Source organism: Lonchura striata, chromosome 1A (genome assembly GCF_050655825.1).
Source record: "Lonchura striata isolate lonStrDom1 chromosome 1A, ASM5065582v1, whole genome shotgun sequence".
NCBI lineage: Eukaryota > Metazoa > Chordata > Aves > Passeriformes > Estrildidae > Lonchura > Lonchura striata.
Window position 1 is genome coordinate 32,520,692 of NC_140741.1, and position 19,052 is coordinate 32,539,743.

Here is a 19,052-nt window from a genome sequence, read left to right on the forward strand (position 1 = left end):
AATATTGTCATTGAAAGGTTGTTTAATTCACCAGCTTTACAAAGGATTTATGAAACGTCTATCACTTAGGGCAATAAAAACACATACAAAAATATATATTTAGTATAGTAGTCTCTAGAAAACCGGTAAATACAAAACAGCTTCTGCTTGTTATTTTTTTCTATATTGCAAAACTAATACTTCACTGAAAATCAGAAAATATTTCATGTCATAAATAAGATCGATTGCATTACACATTGCAAGGCCATAACTCTCTCTTCCCTGTACAATAGAGTTAATTTTAGCCCCCACCACATGTGCAGTTTGATCTGTGTTTTAATAGAAAAGCAGGTGTCTACCTAGGCTTTGGGGAGCAATTAACAATTCATTTTATATAAAAGCATGGTGTCTCACTGGTAAAACTAATTGAAGTAAATAAGACATTTTCAATCAGCTAAAAGAAGGCATTAAAACAACCTTGCAAAATTGTCATGACAAATTACCAGTCAAAGCACAAAACCTTCTCAGACGGCCTTTACCATGGTGATTGATGAGAATGAAAAATTAATGATATCTTACTGGCCTGTCAAAAGAAAAAATTGCTTGCTTGACTGAATAGCATTTTCTGAGGCAACATTAAATTATAGAAAAATAATAAAATATACAAATGTATTTTATTTTTTAGCCTAATTATTAGAAGTGCTGCACTTTTAATCCCTACAGTGGGGAAAAAGCGCCCAATTCTACTCTCAACCCCTCAGGACACAGACTGTCTCTGTCTAGATTTGAAAGTTGCATTACAAAGTCAGTAAAAGGTTATATTCAGGAAATTATACTGTTAGGATGGGAACAGAAGAGAAAACTTATTATCAGGTGAACCCCAGGCACTGCCCCCAGAATGGGAGATGCACAGAAGGACAGACTGACTCTTCTGTCCTGGCTCTGAAGAGGAATGGTCCCAGCTCCCTACATTGTGCCCGTGCCCATCAGTCTGATCATGAACATCACAGACCTTCTCAGAGATGGATCCAGGTGGAAAAACAGTGTTTGGTAAAATACAGGTTCAGAATAATCAGATGAGGAGTTTCATTAAACATTTCTTTTGTGTCTTTATTCAGGGTGGGGTTTTTCACCCTTTTTTCTTTCTTGGAAATAGACAAGTAGTCATCATGCATCTTATCCCTGTGTCACTTCTTCCTATAAGAAAAGAAGAATCTACATAGTTCTGCATGACTGCATTAAACAGCATGACACTAAATAGGAGAAAAAAAACCCAGATTGTTCAACTAGTGATAAAATCAAGGTATTGACCATAAAAAGCATATTGAGATTTTAATATTTTAATCTCATTTTTAAATGTGAATTTAATAATCAAGTGTCTTTTGTGGGTAAAAAGACACATAAGTCCTCTAACATAATATTCCAATAAAAGAAATGGTCCAGGAATGTTTATTTAAGAAACTTTTTTTTTTCCCTGTTATGATTGCCTGTGAGGTATACTTGTACCTGTTAAAAATACTGCTTTCTTACTGTCAGTGAGATGTATTTTAGGCTGAGATAAAAGAGGATTGTATGTTTAACAGCTATATAATATGACTTGTCAACATGATTATCTGTCTCCCAGCTTACACAAAAAGGACATTGAGTTTATTGAAGCAAATAGCCTAGAGAGGCTAGCAGGCTGAAATGCTGCCTAACTGCAATAACTCTTGTAAAAAGAAGGGTCAATTAGTGACGCTGATGATTAAGAAAGGGCTCTAATCACTAGGTCAGATGCTGTGTAGACTGAAGCTAATGGTACTAATTTTGCTGCATCTTGTAAAGAATACTAGTCACAACATAAAAAAAAGAAAAAATAAAAAAAAAAATGGTGGGAGATTTTCATGAATAGAATAAATACCATCTTAAAATTTTTCCTTTCAGGAAAATGGACTTCATAACAAAAGCAAAAAAATGACCCCAATAAAAATCATTGCCCACAAGGAGATAATCATCTGTCTATATTCAATAGTTTCTATTGTAAAATCACACGTCATGTAACAAGTAAGTTTGTGCACCTCTCCCAGTATGAAAGGATCTGAGAATGAGATGCAGGGTAGAACAATGAAGCAAAGGTCTTGCAGTGGAAATATGTTCAAGTGGTAAAGTTGAAATGCTGTGGGATTCCTTCCTTTGGTTCAGATAATGTTTTCTGCAATGAAGGGATACATGTGCCACAAGAGGTGACACCAAAAATCAAATAAATGACGTCCCAGTGTGTCCAGTTGGTCAAAAAGGCCGAGAGCACCCTGGCTTCTATCAAAAAATAATGTGACCTGTACACACAGGCCAGTGATTATCCCCCTGTATTTGCCATTGATGAGGCTGCACCTCAAATCCTGTGTTCTTTTTTTGGGCCCCTTACTAAAAGAAAAACATTGAGTGCAGAGAAGAACGAAAAAAGCTGATGATGGATCTGGAACACATGTCTGCAGAGGAGTGGCTGAGGGAGTGGAGGTTATTTAGCCTGCTGAAGAGGAGGCTCAGCAGGGCCTAATCACTCTCCTCAGCCACCTGAGAGTGTGGCCACATGGGGGTCAGTCTATTCTCTCAGGTAGTAAGAGAGAGGAGAGGACATGGCTTGAGTTGCAGCAGGGGAGATTTAAATTGGCTATTAGAAAAATTTCCTCATAGAAAGGGTTATCAACCATTGCAACAGGCCGCCCAGGGAAGTGGTGGAATCACCATCTGTGGAAGCATTCAGAAGGTGTGTGCATGTGGCACGTCTGCATATGGTTTAAGGATGAGCACAGCAGTGCTAAGCTAGCAGTTGGAATTAGCAATCCTCGAGTCCTTAGTGATTCTGTGATTCTATGTCCTTCAAAGAAGAGTCATGGGCATAAGTGTTCTACTTTTTTATCAAAACTGACACACTAATTGTAGATCATCATGTTTCAGAACTCAAACCACTAAGCTCATAAATAAAGAAAAATTACTGAGCAGCTAAATTATCATATTTACAATGTTGTGAGTTAAGAATGGTTAAATCAAAAGAATGATGGCTGCAGATTTTCCTTTTTTTCAGTTTGAGATCTATTAGATATTAGTAGAACAGTAAAAATGTATCTAGTAATAAATGTAATGATTTTTTATCTTCACGCCTATCACCTGATAGTGATCACCTGTTGGTGCAAGGGACCCATGATACCTGTAAGACAGAAACATTAGAAATAAGTTTCAAGGCATCTGTGAATAAATTATTATTAAATTTTTATTTTAATTTAAATCTGATGTTCATCATTGTAGTATTAATCAGCTGGCTACCTCTCAGAATAGATAACCTTATAAATCTGTGTTCTGCTTTGATATGGAGAGATCTTTGTGACTTGGTGGTGTTGACTTACAGAGTTGGACTTAATCTTTCATTAATAGCATTAGTGGCATCCCTTCCCTGAGATATGCCAGATCATATTTTCAGGAAATTGCCTTCTTTTTCCTGAAGACTGTGATGAATTTTATCAGCTGTTTTATCAGTAACTGTGTTGAGGTTGGCGGAAAATTTATCAAGTAAATTTGAGATAAGCTTTTCCTCAGTGAAGACATCCAGATTTAAGAGGCAGAGAATTTCTAAAGCCATAAGGAATAACACTTTCATTTGATCTGTCCTGTGGTTTACCAGAAGACTTTGGGCTTGACCCAGATGACTGACCTCACATTGAAGTAGTGAAGCCAGTCTACATGAATTCAAGAATTACTAGGTCAAGAAAATGCAAGAGGGAGCAGAGTGTGCTACCTTAATGGTTAGGACACTCAGCTGATCAGAAAACCATGCATTTTGACCCCAAGCTTACATTTGAATTTTATTATAAAGAAGATACAGCACTCTTCCTGAAACTGGGCAATGCAATCAAATGCCTTCAGACAAATATGACAGAATGGATCAGATCTTCTGTAGCTGGAATGAGTATGCAAATCAGTAGGAAACCAAAAAAGATTTAAGTTCACATCCTTTCTCTATGTCTTTAGAATAAGACTGTGGTGTAAATGCTCTCCTTTGCTGAGTTTTAAAATAATTTCATCACCACTGGATTTTCTGAGGATTCCATTAATAGCCCTGCATTGGTGCATATCTTCCAGCTATACCTATTCAGGTTATGTTTGCTCTTTTAAATATTGACATAAGATTTATACATTCCTGTTCCTTTCATACTTCCCCAACACTGCTAAATGTGTTAAAAACTATCAGCAGACTAAAAGGTCCCCTGGTTCATATCATTCTAGATTCATAGATACATTACATTCTTCTATTCATAAAAATGCAGTCATCACTAGAAGGTGTTGTTTAAAAGTCATCATTTATAGTTTAGTGCATGCAGTCTGTTAGGAAACACATTGCTATGCTTACTTTTTCTCAAATCAAAGATGCAGCTGTTGTACAATGCTTTTAAAGTTCATTGTTAATAGTTTTGTGATGAAGAGGTCTATTATCCTGCCAAAATCAACTTGATGTTTCTTAGCTGCCACAAGTTTTATTATTTTTACTCTTTGTCATTAACATTTCTGATACCTCCCCATTTTCATTCCACGTTTCAATTTCTCATTCTTCTCCACAGCTATTTCTTTTTCTTTCTGTCAGCAGTAAATTGCTTTCTCATATCTAATTGATTTCTCTCAGCTCCTAATTCAAATTAGTTTGCATCAAACTTCTTTCTTATTATTATAAGGTCTTGATATTTTTAGCCATTTTCAGACATTTTCTAAAATAAGTCTCCTTGTTGATATAAAACATTGTCTATTGATTGGTCTTTCCTTTTTAGTGTATGCTTTACATAAGCTGTTGTACTATACTGTGGATGGAAAGTCATCAGTAATCAGCTCACTAGTGCAGGAAATGGACAAATTTAGTATGGTAGATATTTGTTTAATTATTTATATCAAGATTTAATCTGAAAATAATTAAGTCACTAAAGCTGAACTATTTTTGCATATAGCAAAAATAGTATCTTTTATGTTAGGGTAGTAAAATTTTCTTTTCACAAATTGGCTTAATTTTTGCAACATATTGCCCTAGCTACAATCTCTTGTGACTAAGTAGCCTGTTTTTACAGACTAAAAGGTTTACAAGTTTTTTTCACTATTTTCCTACTTAATTTGATGTCTTGTAAGCCTTTCTTTATTTTATAGGAGACCTATTCCCAAATTCAAGCAGGCACCTGAATCTTAATTTCCCCAGGAGCTGGTTACTGTAAAAAAAACCCAACATTAGACACTCCCCTCCAGCAACAGCTGCATAACATCCAAGTTTGCATTGAGACTCAATGACTACAGAGACAGAACCTCTTCAATAATTACCTAGATGTTACCTAAAGGATTCAACCAGAGTCCTTCTCTTAGATTTGATCTCAGGAATCTAAAAAAAAAATAAAAAAAAAATTCCATGTATTATGAAGTATAAAAAATGGAAAAATAAGAGAGTGTAAAAACCAAGTATCTTGGCATCAGCTTGGCTCAGGCAATATAATCCTTTTTTTCTATATTAAAAAAATGGGTTGTGGAAGCTCTGGAGTCTGAAAATACAAGGTTCTTCAGAAGAGTTAGAATGCTCAATGGCACTGGAAGAAAAGGAAAAAACCCAATCCTTACATCTTTCTTCTTTTGCTCATTCCTGTTCTTAACAAAACCTCACCCCTAACTAACTCAGGTGCCCTCTAACATCTAGAGCAACTTTATTACTCTTTGTTACTCATCTTGCTTTACTGTCTGTCATTACTATGTAGCCTTCAGACACATGGCTATGAAAAATCTTCATGTGAAGATTTTGTGAACTTCTGTGGTTTTCAGGCTGAGGCCTCCCTCAAGGGAACTCACATCTGTAAAGTGCTTTTGTTCTGGGTTGGGGAAAGTGTTTATTTATTTGTTTCTACAGCTAGAAGGAAACTGAGTTTTAAGTTCTTTTCTGTTCTTTCTATTTTGGTAGTGAATGCCACATGTGAAGAAATAACGTCACCTCATCTCCAGTGAAGGTTTCATGACTGCATTAAGCAGAGCAGAAAAAAACCTGCAGACCTGAATCTGTGCAACTCCTTTTATTCTTTAAATTTCACTTTAGTATCAACTCTGTATGTTTTCCACCCTCACGGTTGTTGGAACTATAACTTTGGTGGTTATAATGTGGTGATAGCCCCCACCCCTTTTCCCCCTCACTTCTGATATTAAAGTCTGCAACACTAGTAATGAGCTGCTTGCATGGAATTGTGTACAAGATGCTGGTGAAAACTGAATAGATAAAAGCCACAACAGATATTTTACATTTTCTTGCAGTTTTCATCTCAATATTTTGTGATTCAAGTTGAAGGTTAGATTAAAATACCCTCTATTTAGATTTTATTGATTACAATTTACCTGTATTAAGTATAGTTAAACCGTATTTCTGTCAGTCTATTAAAAAAATAAAAAGCATTTTATTCTAATACATGCTATTATTCCATATTACCTCCAAAGTGACCACCTACATTTGTCCATGGTGTCAATTCCCTCTGTCAAGGAAGAAAAGGCTTCCTTTTCTGTCTTTAGCAACAACTTTGCAACTGTGGAAGTGTGCTGATAAGAGTAAATGCAGATTAAGGAAATTCAGTACAAATCTAGGCATAGACTTTTACCTTTTCTAGCTGTCCAACAGGAAATACTAATAGATATATTTTCCCATTTTAATGTTTAAAAGAATAATTAGTTCCCCTAAATTTATTTGTTACAATATAGGCGCATATGTAATAATGTGTCTATTACAGAGTTTTATACATTGCTGCAGAATTCCTTTGATTTATTTCCACAATGATTGTAGGAATACATTTCAATCATGTGAGCTATATCTAATTTTGTCAGTTGGGTTTCTTCTCAGGAGCAAGAAGTTTCAGTTCCTGTGCCACCTAAACCTACCACTTTTCAATAAACTGAAAATTTGCTAGATTGGCAATTAAAGAATTGCCAATTTAACAACCAATTGCTGGCTACCCCATTATTAGTTTTCCCACCCACATGACAAAGGATATTTCATACAGCTCACCAGTCTCTTACTGGAACACAGGATAAAATCCACACATGATGAAAACCTTCAATTCTTCACTAGTTTCTCACCACCAGAGCTTTTCCCATTTAATTGGTATAAAGTCCTACAGTGTGGTGACTTTGCTTACACATCTCAGAGCACAATTATCGCTCTTCTCAATGATGCAGTGAAATTAATCCCTTCTCCAGTTTGAGCCACCAGCTTTGGTACCAGTAAGAATGTGCAACATGATTGCAGCAATTAGAAAATAGTGCCAGTGCATTTGTGTTTTGTGGGTGGATAATTTTCTACTTATTTAAATAATTTCTACATTTAGCATAAGGTGAAAGGAAATTTCGTTAGAAATTCAGCAGTTTCTGACAAATTATTTAGGGGACATCAGGCCTGAAAGAAACCATTGACTGCTTTAAAGAATAGCTTAATACATCACTGCAAATACATTTTTGCTATTAATAAGTATTATATAAGCCTAAAATATTTAAAGAAAGAATAAAAGAAGAAGTGAAAACAAATTTCCTGTTTATACACCCTTGAGTGTTTAGATATGCACATTCTCTTACCATTTTAAAGCAGAACTCTTTTTAATCAAGCCATTATTATAGCACATATCCCATTTTTCTTTAATAATATGTATTTAAATATTAATAATGTAACAAAACTACAGTAAAATGAGTTTAAATTTTTGTTTATTTTTTCTGTATAATTGTGATGTTGCCTGGAGGTGGAGAGTAGTAAAAAGACTCCTACTTCTAGAATGTGAAATGGAACTGTGTGTAGCTTCTTATTTACAAGATTCTGATTGAAGCATGCAGCTGATTGAATACGAATAATTAATAGAATACTTACATTATAACCTGTCATCTACATTATGGATGCATGAAATCTGTACATAAAGAGGTAATTAATTGTTCAGACTGATGGGAAAAACTGATTATCCAATATGCACATGTGAAACAGAGCACCAGATACGCTACAGGACAGATAGAAAGCAGAAGTCAGTGACCTCTTGCATTTAGTAAAATTTTGGGGGTTCTCCATTAAATTTTCTGAAATCAAGCATTCTCCTTGATTTAAATCTCGAATCAAATATATCCCTTGGCTCAGAGGAAGTATTTTTTTAAACAACAGATTAAAGGAATGCATAGAGATCACATTACAAGGAGAAAGGATGCATGTTTTCCATGCTTGCAATCTACGTAATAATAAAAAAGAGTAGCTGAGTCATTAGAGACTGTCAGGGGTGCCCTAGACATCTGCATGGGCTGTCCTAAAATGCACAGAACTAGAGTTTATTTACATACATGTTTTGGGGCCAGGGAGGATACTCTTCTGGTACACAAAAGGCACTAGATGTTTGAGTGTCTGAGTTGCTCTCGAGATTTTCTTTCCTTTGTGTTACAAGGTGGGCTTCCTGTACATCTGAGTCTTTCAGCCAGCTACCTTTGTGTTTTCTAAAGTGTATCCAGTGTCATCTGTCCCAAAATCTACCAATCAAGTAATCAGAAGACAGTATCATCATCACCTTTTGTGTAGTTTGTTTTTTCAGACCTGGTGTAAACAATGAAAAGCCTAAAATCTGTCTGCAGAAGGAATAAAAAAAACCACCACAAAACAAACAAAACTAACCAAACAAGAGGCAACCAACACATCATCACCAAAGCTGTGTAATAGCCAGCAATGTAGCTGTGTCAGCCATTAGAAATTATTTACACAAAGAGGAAAATGAACATACAGAAAGTTTTGTTAGGTTGAATTCCAATGATGTCTCTCTTCAAATGCAAAGTGAACCTTCTTCCTAGGCCACACCTTTCAGCCTTTCAGAATTTCATATACCATATTTCAAAAACTGTACATAGAAAAAAGTCACAAATGCTCAAATGTATATCAAAAGATATGCTAATTCTTTCATCTCTTTAGGTAGCATTCAAAGTAAAAGACAGCAAACTGTCATCCTATCCTGTCCTATCCTATCCTATCCTATCCTATCCTATCCTATCCTATCCTATCCTATCCTATCCTAACCATGCAGTGGAATAGCACTGGGTTAGAAATACTGATTAGTGGAACCTGCTCTGCCTTGAGATTAAAGGTACAGTGTGGTCTTGATAAATCTCCCAGAGAGATCTTTTAAAAGCCATGGTGAACAATCTAGCCCCTTCTCCTGGCATTGCAGTGCATTGAATGACTCTGCTCAGACTGATACTAAACCAAAGTATTTGGTATCATACTCCTTGCTGCAGCTGGGGTAAGCCATCAGCTGGCATGTTTTCCCACAGAATGTAAGAAGACACTGAGAATCACTGCATGAGGTGCAGAATCAGGCTCTTTGTGCCATTTTCCAAGAACAAAACCAAGAAGTGACATCTGCTCTGTGCCAATGCAAACTCTACTCTGGCATGGTTTCTGTATTCAGGAATTTTCTATTATTTTGCACCATGGAAATTAATATGACCTTGGTGTTTTACCCTAACAGTGGTTCAAACCTACAGCAGATTGAAATAGGCTGGAAATTCACTGTTTCATGCAGAAGATCACTTCCTAAGGTTAGCTACAGTGCTTCACATTGCTATCACCACTTTCCAGGAATAGAATGAAAATACTGCTATCTGCTTTCTGGTTTTGCTCTGCTCTTCAGTCTGTTTTCTGAGTCGTGTACAGTGGAAGATTGACACTCACTATCTAAAAATATCATGCTATTGAGTGCTGTTCCTCAGGGATCAGTATTGAAACCAGCACTTTTTAACATTTTTGTTGGTGACATGGATAGTGGGATTGAGTGTGCCTTCAGCAAGTTTGCCAGTGACACCAAGCTGTGGGGTGCAGTGACACTCTGAAAGGAAGCAATGCCATCCTGAGGAACCTGGACAGGCTTGAGAGGTAGCCCTGTGCAAAGCCCATGAAGTTCAGCAAGGCCAAGTGCAGGGCCCTGCTGCTGGGTTGGGGAAGTCCCAAGCACAAATACAACCTGGATGCAGAACAGACTGAGATCAGCACTGGGAAGGAGAACCTAGTAATGTTTGTGAATGAAAAACTCAATATGACTTGGCAAAGCGCACTTGCAGCCCAGAAAACCAAATGCATCCTGAGTTGCATCAAAAGAGGTGTGACTGGGCGGTCAAGGGTGATGATTCTGTCCCTCTGCTCTGCCCTTGTGAGACCCCACCTGGAGTGCTGCATCCAACTCTTAAACCCCCAATAAAACAAAGAGGTTGAACAGTTGGAGGAAGAGGAGAACCACAAAGTTGATCAGAGGGCTGGAACACATCTCTTAAGAGGACAGGCTGAGATCCTTGTGGCTATTCAGCCTGGAAAGGGCTCCAGGCAGATCATGAAGCAGTCTTCCAGAGCCTAAAGGAAGCCTATGTGAAAGCTGGAGAGGGAATTTTTATAATGACATGCAGTGATAGGACAAGAGGGAATCTTGTCCTCAGGCTGAAGGAGGGAAGGTTTAGATTAGATATTAGCAAGAAATTGTTGACTGGGGGGATAATGAGACGCTGGACCAGGTTGCCCAGAGAGGTTATGTACTTCCCATCCCTGAAGATGTTCAAGAACAGGATGAATAGTGCTCTGAGTAACCTGGTCTAAGTGAAGGTGTCCCTGCCCATAGCAGTGTGGTTGGAACAATACAATTTCTACAGTCCCTTCCAACCCAAACCATTCTGTTGTTCTATGACTGATTATATGATTCTATGATTCTCCTCACAGTGTATGGAATCTAATGCAGCAGTCTGCAAGACAGTCATTGGTTTACCACAGCAGGGAAAACAGACACTGAATTAACACAAAATGTGCCTGAATACAGATCAGGACCTACCAGTTTCAAAATAAGATTTGTTGTTACCTAATCTTTCTTGGTTACCTTGTTTGTCTGCCTGTAAATGCCATCTACTTTTGTGAAGCAAGGACTAACTCTGTCTCTGTATATACAATCAGAATGGAAGATTTTAGCTTCCTTAGAGCTCCATGGCCTACTTCTGATACTATTCATCGTAGAAACTAACTAGGATTAGTCTAACTGAAAAAATAAGGTTAGGTAGGAACAGACAACTAAACTACAAAAACTTAATGTACGTTTTCATTTAAATGGAGAAACATGTTAATTAGAGAATGCTTAATCTGAGACCAGGTTTTTGTTTAAGATTATACAGTAATTAATTCTGAGTAAAGATAACTTCAACAAAAACACAAATTAATAAGCTTTGTTGCTTCCAATTTGATAGATTTCTCTTGCTGGCAAAATTATACCATGATTCCATCTTGTTCACAGGCCTTGGAGTGAAAGGCCTGTGTTGTTTGCATTATCTGCTCTGATGAACAGGAGTTGAAAGAGGTCATGTCCAGCTTCACTTCCTTGCTGTGTTCTGGGACGATGAAATAAAGGTAGCATGACCTTAGGATAGACCTTTCTATAAAAGTGAATTATTGCTTGAAAGCTCTTTAGGACAAAGGGGTTTATTTTCCACAACTTCCCATTTCTGTTCACAGATGCCTGAACATTTTCACATTTCTCATGCTTCTAAAATGCAGCATAGGTAATGTGCCATATACAGTTCATATTCATGCACTGGTCTTAACGGTTCATTTCATTAAGAAAATTCATTGGAAAATAAGGGGTGAAATTGTCAAGTGTCATGTGTAGGCCAATGGATTTCTTGTAAGCCTCTGAACAAATACAAGGACTGTCTCCCACTCTTTATTAATCATCTTGCTCAATGAGCTCCAGACTTCAGCCAAAACCACAGTAAGTGAGCCTCAGACATCCACCATAAGGGCATTTTTCTTTCCATTCTCTCACATTCTTTTTTCCTGATATTGAAGCAGGTTTATATTGATGGAATAAATAATGGAAATGGTACTAAAGTCTGGTTATATCAAGGCTGGAAGCAGAAACGACTGTGAGCTGCGTCTGATTACAAGAAGTTTATAAGGCCAAATTGCTTCTCAGGGCATTAGTATTAATCTAATATATATGGACAGAAGGATTGACCTATTCTTTTTTGATGTTTATGCATATAAATAATGTTTAAGTTAGTTTTGTCTCTAGCTTCTCCTCATTGGTTTTCCAAGACACTGCATAGACCTTACTGTTTTTCCAAGCCACAAGACTAGAATCTAAGAAGAATTATTGTAGCAGAATTAAAAGCAACAATGAAAACATTATTAAATTCTAAGATTATTTTAAACTGAAGTGGAATTTAAAGCAGATCAATAATGAAGGTCACATTTAATCTTAAGGGATGAATTTATTTCCCAGTTTTGTATAAAATTTCCAGTACAAAATAATCTCTATTATATGCTTTCCTTTACAGCCAGAAATATGTATTCTGAGGTTTTCAAGAGAGTTAGAATAATTATCTACTAGAATTCTCTTGCAGCTTATCATGATTACTTGCTTTGCCATGTTAAACCTCTACTATACATCATCATTTGCAGGAATCACATAGAAACTTAAGGGGCTAAATTCTAGGATTCTGACTGAGCACTGTTTCACTGATTTAACAACATACACACATTCTGCAGTGTGCTGTAAAATCACTAAAATGTTTCAAGTGTGTTCAGTAGTGCTGTCATATATAATTTTTAACTTCTGGTTTAGAAAAGAACAACTGAAATAATATAACCCCCTCCAAATATTTTATTTTACCAGATTAATTATCTCCAAGTACATGCAGCACATTCCAGTAGCAATTGGTGGCCAACAATGATTGAAAAATTTCTTAAGCCCACACTAGCAAAAATATGCATTATGAATCTAAGCATGAATTGATCTACTCCATAGATACATACAGGGTCTTTATCTTGACCCACTCACATAAAACAGATGTGAATTCATTAGAAAGAAATTAGTAGTTGGCTTAAGCATCACCCAGGCACTTTCTCTTGTTGAATTCTGAGTGGGTTGGGTTTCTAAATGTAAAAAGTGAGATGAATATAATCCTTTATATAAAACAAAGGTTTTGCTCAGCAATGAAGTTTCAAAATACAACTATTGTTTCTTACTGCCCAAGTATTTTTAGAATCTGTTGTATTACCAAGAAAATAAGATATGGTTAAAAAAGTTTGGTGGTAGTAGAAACTAGAAATTTGGCACAGTTCAGAGGTTTGATTCACAGGGACAAAAGTATCTGGAAATGGCTGTAACTATGGATAGTGCTGTCTGAATTCATTATGTTTGATATGTAGCTCTGCCTATTGCTCTTATATGTAGCACATACTGTGTCAAGACATCTTCAAAACTCAAAACAACTCTGGAAAATGCAAAAGTTATCATCAGTTTTGGAAAAAGAATATATGATTGCATATACTCTTGATTTCTATTAAGTCTTATAAGCAAAGTGAAGCAGAACAAAATAGGAACAATCTTTAATATAACTTGCTTAGATATTGAAATAAAAAACAGTAGGCATTCCTAAGAAAAATAATCCTCAAAGTTATATGAAGACAATGCTTACAAGAGAAAACAAATAATTGTAGAAAAACAGGTAGTTGCAAGGAAATTTAAAAATGTACTAAAAGAAAATTGCTGCAAAAAGATAATAAGAACAAATTTCCTGTATTTATTTATGAGATAACTACAGAATCATAGAATGCATAACGTTGGAAGGGACCACTGTGTTTCATCTGGTCCAACCTCCTGCTCAAGAAGGTTCATGTGAGAACACATTGCACATTATGTCCAGAGAGTTCTTGAATATCCCCAGTGAGAGAGACTCCACAGCCTCTCTGGACAACCTGTCCTGGTGCTTGGTCACCTGCACAGTAAAAAAAAAATTCTTCCTCATATTCAGGTAGAACTTCTTGTGCATCAGGTTCTGCCTGTTGCCTCTTGTCCTATTGCTTGGCACCACTGGGCAGAGCCTGGCTGCATCCTCTTGGCATCCTCACTGCAGATACTCATGGACATAGATGAGGTCACCTCTCAGTGGTCTCTTCTCGAGGCTGAACAGGCCCAGCTCCCTCAGCTATTCCTCATAAGAGGGAGGCTCCTGTCCCTTAATCATCTTTTTAGCCCTCCACCAGACCCACTCCAGGAACTTCCTACTTTTGCTATCCTGAGGAGCCCAGAACACACTCCAGATGTGGCCTCTCCAGGGCTGACTCGAGTGGCAAGATCACCTCCCTCGGTCTGCTGGCAATGCTCTGTAGTGCACCCCAGGATCCCATTTATTAAAGCACGAACACAAACTTCTGGATGAACTAGATAAGAAGGAAAATAGATTTTTCTGTCAATATTGTAAATGGAGATCTCTTTAGATTTCCATAAGACTATTGTCTTCACGCAGTCCCTTTTCTTAGCAACTCAGATTCTGCCTTCTGTGCTTTCATATACTATTATCTGGCTTTTTAAATTTGACATTCCTAAAAATTTGGCGAATTTATGGTAAGGGACTACCTGCCAGAGTACCTCATTCAGCAAACAGTCTTATATCTATAATAATCACCAATTACAAAGCTCAACATAAATAAATATTTTTTAATATATTATGCTGTGGAAATAAAACAAGAGATTTGAAACTTGAGGAAAGGATTTTTTGACAGAAGATACAAAACTTAAGAAACATGTACAGTCTACATAGTCATGGACATGATACAGAGACAAGTACTGGATACTAACTGTCCATCCTCCTTAATCCCTCTGCTTTCCCTAAGAAATAAATTTAGAAATAATAAACTACAGAAGAACTCCAACATCTTCTTAAAAGTCTCAGTATTTGGATGATGCAGGGACCTACTGAAAAATAGTACATGTTATGTAACATTAAAGTATGCTAAAATGTGACACTTAAAATCTGGGGTATATATATCTTAGATCAATTTAGGAATGTATAGCTCTTCAAAACCCTAGAAGTATGGATTAATGATAACCAAGTTTTAATTTAAATTCTTCTAAAGTATCTTTTCATTTTATGAGCTGCAATATGTAACATAATTAAGTTTTCCAATATTTACTTGAGAAAATTAGGTAACTTGTGGAATACAGTTCACAAATAATACAACTTCCTGAACCCATTCCAACACTTACTGATCTCATGAAAGAAAAACAAAGTCTTTTATTCATATTCCATACGTTTTTAGTTTGTATGTTGATTTAAAATTTTTAATATCATTCATAATCTCAGAAAATACAGAATGCATTGCTAAAGAGGTCTTCTTTTTTAAAATATATTTCCCATGAAAAACAAATCTGTAGAAATTTTTGGCTGCTGATAATAAATAAAATTTTCAATATCAGCTTAACAACACTGCTTGATTTCTTTTGGAAATATTTTTTCTCTTATGTTTAAACAAACAGAGACAAGCTGTCTGCTTTGGAAGTCTTTCTATTGACCCTAGCTACTTACAGGACAAACAGTAATATAATAGAGTATTCCACAAACCAAAATCCTGGATTTGTGTTTTACCAAACATGTATATGTAAGTAACATGTATATGTTTATATATGTCTATCACAGGGTCAGCAGATAAAGATTCTTATCACAGAGAGTTGGTATTATTTACTACACCATAACTTTTGAATTTAATACCTTTGTTTCCATGAATCCAAGTGTTTAAAGAAAACAATTCACAATTCAAATTTATAACATAAAATCAACATTATTTGGATGTAGATTCACAAAATTTGGGAAGATCCCTTATAGCTATGCAACAGTAGCTGTTTCAAGTTAACAGTTTGTTTAGAATAAGAATTCTTGTGATGAAAATTACTTACCTGCTATGAATAAATATGCTTCCTTCAGGTTTTTTGGCTTTTTAGGATAATGGGGAAAAAAGGAAATTCCTTTTATCTGTCTGTTTACAATTATTCAAAATATAGCATTAATTTCAATAACTGAGACATTAAAATATTTTCCAGATACATTTAAACTTGAACATGCCATTCTGTCATCACACACAGCATGGCAAATTCTATTATATTACTAGAAAATTCATGTGTATTACAATAATTATTATGAGTTATTTTTGTTAACCATAGGTCTGGCCAAAGGGTGTTCAATATTGTCAATTATGTAATTTAAATTAAGAAAGAGAAAATATAACTTTTAGGCCTAGACTCCACATAACTAATAGTTAACTATGAAAGGGCCAACACTCCCAAAGATACTGCATTTAGCATTTATTCACATCTGAAGTTCTGTCTCACATGATTTATCTGAATGCCTTCACCTGAAATGAACACCTGATTATTTCTGCTGGACAAAATGTTGCTGGTGTGGTCTCTTTTCACCTGCTACTTCTGGCTCATTCAATCTATCAGATATAGATCTTGCCTAATGATGAGCACATGCTTGAACTGCTTAATTATGGACTGCCAGCCCATTACAGCTAAGTGATGAAGGTGTGAAAAGAAGGAATTGGGATTTCATAACCTACTTGAGTTGATGATCTTGGAACCACAGAGTTTTACCGCAGACTGGAGAATTTCAGAACCTTGTTTCCACAAGAACTTGCATGCACACATGCACTATGGAATGTCTGGAAAAGAAATACTGCTGTACAGAAACGTGATGCTTGCAAGCTGATTCACCTGAAGGCATAAGAGATAAAATGACATATATTGTCCCTCTTACTAGTTTGCTTTAACATTATTTTTTACGCTTCTGCAAGTGAGACATCTTACAAAACAGAGCTGAAAGCCTAGGATTTAGCTGCAGTACTGCATTGATGTACCATTGTGGGATTTCATACACAGATGAATTTATTTTCCATATTTAATTAAAAAAGGAGGCTCAGGAAGTATATCACATTTCTCAAATTTTTTACCCTTAGACAAACACACTTCCTCTAGGTGCACAGCAGAGACACCTGGAGGAACTGTGGTGAGGTACAAAATCACTGAGGGATTAAAAACAGTAAAACTTTTTATAACCCTGGATGTAGGACACCATCTGAAAGGAATGAAGTAGAAGAGAAGAGTATCTTCTTCCCAAACCCCACCAAAACAGCAAACAACCAGCTGTGACAAAGAGCTGCAGTACAAATTGGTGTTAATTTTATGGAGAGCTTCTTCAGTGAGATATCGAACAAAATCTGTAAAGCCAGCTTCAATTCAACAATGAAAGGTGGAATAAGCATTGTGTATGAATGAAGACAAAAAAAGATTACAGCAAGAAAATCTTTCTTCCAAATGAAACTGTTTTCTTCTAATCTTTTATTCTAAAGACTGTGAGTATCACATTCTTATGTTCTCAACTAGAAAAAATATAGCCTGTTTTGAGACACACAGTGGAGAAGGCACAATGAAGTTAAAATTCAGTAAGAATTTTTGCTTTCAGATTTATAAACACTAATGGACACTGTATAGTTCCTTTAGCTTCACCCTAGCAAAAATATTACTGTCACTAAAAGGAGAGAAGAGCAAACTGTATTCTTCAGGTTCAGAAATGAAAAAAAAAAAGTAACAAAAGACGTCATAAAGTCATTATTCAAATTAAAAGACTCAAAATTACAAATGAAACCTTTAAAACACCTTGTCAAATCTTTACCTCCTGAGATAAACCATCAGCCTTTTCCTATTGGTACCATTCATTTGGAAAGGCTTGTTAAGTGACTTCCATTTCAGGAAGATGAGAAAACTAATATACAGTTTGTAGCCTGGAACAGACCATCTGCTGTGAAAAGTTCCCATATCAAGAGAACAGAGGGACTAGTTCCCAATTAATTAGCTATTTTAGGAGGATTGGATATACTCTTTCCAAGTTGGTTTCAGTTGATAAGACAATCATCTGTCTGTCAAGCTGTATCTGTTTGCCTGTTAGTCTAGCTAGAATATTGGAGAAAAATCAGAGAGATGTTTATTGTTTATGTCTTTCTTCTCCCTTCTCTTCCTCCCACAAAATGAAAGCCATCCGAGGAACCAAATCATTCAATATAGTCATTCCCCTTTTTATCCAAAGTTGTTTTGTTCTCCTTTTCATGGTAAATATACAAATGTCCCAAAGAAGGCTTATGAAAGACAAAGGGTGTTATGGGAGTAGATTTCAGATGTTATTTATAGCAAGATTTTCTAATGCAGAGCTATTAATAGCAGCTCATTGCACAAGGGTTGAATGAACAATACAGATGTCTCAGTCTTCGTTGAAGGACCAATTCTTTTCCTGAAGAAAAGCCCTGTTTGTACAAGGCACCATTTACAAGTCTATTGTGATTTTTTTATAGCTATGAAATAATGTTGTTTTTATCTCTTTCAGCTGAACTGAGCTGCTGGCTTCCGTTTGGCAGCCTCACAAACAATCTGTGTGCAGTGAGCCACGCTTAGCAGGCCCCAGAGCGGGTGACAGGAAGGATTGCATGCTGAGACAGGGAGACAGTGTGGTTTCCTCATAAAACCAGACTTTGAAGCCCAGGATCATAGAGAATTCTAGCTAAGGGAGCAGGTATTTATAAAGCCTAAGAGAGTTTCATTGAGAGTAGCAAAAAAAGGTGAATTTAACTCAATGCACTAAAAGCCATTAAAGGTAATGTGAGCATTTATAACATTAATTTATTTTCTTCTTGTTTTCTTTTTTTGTCTTTTGTAAAAAATAATATGTTTGACACTTTATAATCCCCATGATGGGAAAGGAATTACCAGACTGAGAATATGGGAACATGTAAGGAAAAGTGAAATTTCCTTACCTAGTGTATGATGAAGCAGCTATAAGGCATTCTGGAAGCTATCTCTATGATAGAACAAGCAATAATTACAGTGGAAACTCCATCCATTTCCATAATACAGTTGTAGAATCACATCCATGCTTTTGGTTAAGAAGACCAGTTTTGTCTCTAGAGAATGACCAGCCATAAATCCTTGAGAAATTCATTTACATGTGTCTTGAATTCACTAGCTACTTAACAGCTCAACACTCTACCCAAAAGCTTGTTACTCTTACCCTGATTTTTTTTTTTTTGTTGTTGTTTTTTTTTAACTTTCAAAAGGTCCCAAAAGAGGAAAGAGGTGCCTGTAACATAAATTCTCTTCTCATTTTTTTTTCTTCAACAATTTTCCCTGTTTTGCAATTTTGTTTAGCAAGATTAAACTGCCACA

General features: G+C 36.0%; 1 long non-coding RNA gene across 2 annotated transcripts in view; it reads right to left on the minus strand.

Annotated features, from left to right (window-relative positions):
- Positions 1–19,052, minus strand: part of LOC110484513 (uncharacterized) — a 164,575-nt gene that overhangs the window by 17,717 nt on the left and 127,806 nt on the right. The window contains exons 4-5 of one of the 2 annotated variants that reach the window (XR_002467776.3): positions 5,311–5,368; positions 3,141–3,166 (exon numbers count right to left, since the gene is read on the minus strand). This is a non-coding gene — a long non-coding RNA (uncharacterized LOC110484513). Of the gene's footprint in view, positions 1–3,140; positions 3,167–4,942; positions 5,369–19,052 lie in introns of those variants that run through there. The other variant, XR_014952149.1, reaches the window with a different exon arrangement.